The 4645-nt window shown below is 42.3% G+C and overlaps 1 non-coding gene across 1 annotated transcript; it reads left to right on the top strand.

The window, feature by feature from the left end:
* Positions 1 to 977: 977 nt before the first annotated feature.
* Positions 978 to 1169, top strand: LOC116989217. Its single transcript, XR_004416180.1, has one exon. It is a non-coding gene; the product is annotated as a U2 spliceosomal RNA (small nuclear RNA).
* The last annotated feature ends 3476 nt before the right edge of the window (positions 1170 to 4645 follow it).

Below are 4645 nucleotides of genomic sequence, written 5' to 3' on the forward strand. Positions count from 1 at the left end.
CCTGACGTCGGCTATCATGTCCACCTGCTCATTCCAGAAGGGCAGGGTAGTATGGCAAAACACCTGACCCTACTGTTCAACGGTATACCTCATAACTTCTCAAATGAACTCACAAACCTGCCCTCAATCTATGAAATTAACAGGACTATGAGAACGCCGACCTCATAAGCACAGATCCTGCTACCTGGCACTTACCAAACCAGTCCTAAAAAACTGGACGAAGTGTTCAAACTATTCGGCACAAGAGGGCAGAGTCTGGAATGAGCACCACACTAAACCAGACAGCAGTACCTCTACGTGTCCACCAGGGGCGTCTACCTCATGGTACTGGTGAAAGCTCGGGGCCTGCATGCCAAACCTGTAGCATTTTAGGCCACGGCCCAGAGCAGGCCCCAGGGGAAAATGTGCCACCCCCCAACAAACATCGTCCCTACAAGAACAAGGAACCAGAAACCGAAGAAAACAACAATGAAGACAGATAAGTATGGTTCCTACCATCACATAAAGGTTAAGGGTTGTACTAACAAGGGGTGGATGAATCACGCCTGGTTAGGAAGCTATCACTCTTGGTAGTTATATACCAAAAAATAAATACAAGGGGAATAGAATTAATATCTTGCCACCAATTCAGCAAGCACCCCAAGTGGTCTACCCTCCCACGATGGTGAATGTCGCACCATCGTTGATAAACCACTTGAGTATTTCACCAGGTATACCCATTCATGGGATTTGTAACTACTACCATGGATCCAAGGATACTTTATGGTAGACATCGACCTTGAAGATGCACACTATTCAGTACCTTCTCATATAAGTTTCGGATATACCGCAATTACCTGGATGGAGTAACCATGATGAGCGTTGCGGCATTTAAGTCAAAGTTATCCAGAATCAACTAGCCCTGACACTTAGAAACATTCCGTCATGGCATGTCTATATATTAACGACAAACTATCCTTGGATACAGCTTTAGCTGCATCGCTTCTCGGCCTTTTGGCTAAGATCAAGTGTAAGATCTGTTCTTATCAGTTTAATAATCTGATACGTCCCTTATCTAGGGACCATATATTAAATTGAATTTTGGAACAGGGAGATGGAATAGGGGCTTGCTCCGTCCACTCCACGCATCGACCCAGTATTGCAGTGCCTCTGGGAACGGTGCACAAAATATATATCCAGATATTTACGTTGACCATCCACAACGTTGTTATCTGGTATTCATTAAGACTATCAGTCATGGTGCATTAACCACCAATCAACTACGTGGCAAAGTAATTGGGATATAGCAGCATTACCAGCTACTGAACTTTGTACCTTTCCTATGAGCTGAGATACTAGTGTTCAAAACTATCTCCATACCTGTAATATGGGGGCAAATGGATTAATCTGTAGTGTTATCATGGAATTTATCGGCAGGAAGGATTATGGTTGTACACTTCCACCTGTTTTGAGTAACATCTTATGTGTCCTGATGTGTTACTGAGCTTGTAATACTTAATGCCAATATGAATTGACTTAAACATGTTATATATTAACTTACTTAATTCTAGTGAAGCATTTGCTCAGTAATCCACCAAATTTGCATGTTCGTTTATAAGATAACAACATCAGTGGTGGCATATACCAAACCACTTGGGCGGAGAACATCGATATTAGGGGACAATTTATTAACAATTGGAAACCGTATGTCGTCAAACATGTTTGACCATCAGTAACTCACCTATCAGGTGAGCTAAATACTGTAAACATACATTTAAACCAAAAATATTTGCTGAAATCACTAAGCAATATGGACACCAGATATCGATTCCTTATATCCAATTAAATCACCACGTACTAACTTACGTCACATGAAACCAATCTCAAGGCAGCGGCAATGGAGACATTCCCGCGTATTGAGGGGTGGGGGGAACCTAATCTCTATGTTTTCCTTTCCTTCTACCTCTTCAATAGGTACTACGGCTTCATCAGTCGGGTACTACGCAAATTACAGTGGACCAAGTCCACAAGCATGGTTCCCAGTGATCCTCGACATGGTCATTAAAAGAATTGCAGAATTGGGAAGACCATTGCTGTGCTTGGATCAGCAGCACTATCAACCTGATGACAGCATTCCGTCGCATATCCTAGGGAACATACCTGAGGAGCATCAAGAAATGGTACACTGTTTCCAAAACAGGAATTACACATTCAACTATAACAAAAAAAAAAAAAACTGTACTGGAGCTCCTGGCAGGTCTTCACCACAATGAAGGACATGTTCTGTTAGCCTACTCAACTTGGGTACTGCTCACTGGTGATCAGATACAGGAGAGGAATATCAATCCATTCCCCAGAAATAGGTACACCCAAATTGGGATGTCAGTGAAATCCTGACATACCTTAGGGGATGATCACCAGCCAGGTCACTCACCCTGGAACAGCCTACCCTGAAGATGGACATGCTGGTGGCCTTACATCAACACAAAGAGCCAGCTCTCCCATCTACTGCGATGGGACAACATGGTTATAACACCAGATAGTGTCACATGCCCATTCAAGGGTTGGCCAAACAGAACAGACCAGGAACATCAGGTCCAGTCATGAAATTCCGGGCATACCCACCTGAACCACGTTTTATGTGTCATGACCCACTTAGAGATCGACACAATAAGGAATACCGAGGGAGAGGAAAAAGCCTTATGGGTCAGCCACAGGAAACCTCATGGTCGGGTGACGAGCTAAACTATCTCTAGTGGCTCAAGCAGGTACTGGGAGTTGCTGGAGTAAATACTAACGTGTATAAAATCTTATTCCACCAGGACAGCTTCCACGTCAGTAACTAAGAGGATGGACGAGCCTATGGACCACATCCTGGCTACTGCAGGGTGGTCTAGGGAGTATACGTTCCAAACTTTTATAACAAACCACTGACAGAACCTGTATCGTTTGCAGAAAAAGAATCTGCAAAAAATATATAATTTAAGCCCGGGGGAGCAATTGGTCTTGTTGTTGTTAATAACACCATTATTGTTTTTACAAACAGATTCATGGTTGATTACGATAACATACTTCCTCCCTCGAATGACTTCGGCAGCGAGTGAAGTATGAACTGTTACACGGTTTGAAATCACAGAGCTTTGAAGTCTTCACGTAGTCACTCACGTGACTCCGAAGTAAAATAGTAAGATTAAACGAGAACTTACCAGTTTGAAGTTTGATCTGTATTTTATGAGGAGTTACGATGAGGGATTACGTGCCCTCCGCTCCCACCCTCATTATATGGATCAAACTAATAAATTGATGTCTCCTTATCTTTACTATGTTTACTTCAAATAACTGTGTCTATCTGTGATTCCACACCGCTGCTTGGAAGTATGCCGCGCCTGCGCACTGAGCGGGTTCTTCACGTAATCCCTCATCGTAACTCCTCATAAAATACAGATCAAACTTCAAACTGGTAAGTTCTCGTTTAATCTTACTATTCTAGCGTGTATATATATAATATATGTTTATTGTGAGTATGTGTTCATGTACACACACTGAACTTTTATTTTCTCTCTCATTTATTATAATGTTTATAATGTACTATGTTTACTTATTCTGAGGATAGACACAAAACGCTGGAGTAACTCAGCGGGGCAGGCAGCATCTCTGGCGAGAAAGAATGGGTGACGTTTCGGGTTGAGACTCTTCTTCAGTCTTGACCCGAAACATCACCGTTTTCTTCTCTCCAGAGATGCTGCCTGTCCCGCTGAGTTACTCCAGCGTTTTGTGTCTATCTTCAGTTTAAACCAGCACCTGCCGTTCCTTCGTACACATGTTTACATATTCTGTTGTGCTGCTGCAAGTAAAAATGTCATTGTTCTATCTGGGACATGACAATAAAACAGTCTTGACTCTTGAAACGTCACCCATTCCTTCTCTCTCTCTCTCTGTCTCTCTCTCTCTCCAGAGATGATGACTGTCCCGCTGAGTGACTCCGGCTTTTTGTGTCTTTATTAAATAACTCCAGTTGTGTTGCCGCGATTGGCCTTAGAAGGTTAGGACATAAAGAAGCACCGGGCCCCGTAAACAATGGAGACGCTGAGCAGTCTGACATCGCATTTGGATCCTTCAGCTTGCTGGAGGACCAGTGATGAATGGACCTGCTTCTTTCCCCTTACCTATAAGTCACACGTCAAATTTGCCCTGCTCCATCACGAATGGTTTCGATGCTGTGAGGTCCCATGAATCTTTCCACGACAGGATTTATTTTGACATAAAATAAAACTGATTGCTGAAATCAATTCTGAAGTGATAAATTCCATGATAATCGCTGCGGCAGAGTTCATTATAAGGCTACGCTTGTGAACCCACGCCAATTGATACACTAATTTACATATATAAAGGCAGAAAACGGCTCACAAATCAAGGTAAATGTATTTGAACAGACAATCTTTATTGCTGACAAAGACACATGTACAACACTCTCTCTTTTTAATGAACACCCAAGACAATGCTGCTTCGGATCATACTGCCTTTTAATATCTGAGCAATAATGACAAGGGTCTTTGTTCCAATCAAGCTTTCAATGTTCATATTCATATTTGCTTTCTGCAATTGGTATTTGTTAACAGGTAGACATTAGCTAAAAATATTTTCCAATTGGACATTTTTATTGGGG

The sequence above is a fragment of the Amblyraja radiata genome, chromosome 28 (genome assembly GCF_010909765.2).
Source record: "Amblyraja radiata isolate CabotCenter1 chromosome 28, sAmbRad1.1.pri, whole genome shotgun sequence".
Taxonomy (NCBI): domain Eukaryota; kingdom Metazoa; phylum Chordata; class Chondrichthyes; order Rajiformes; family Rajidae; genus Amblyraja; species Amblyraja radiata.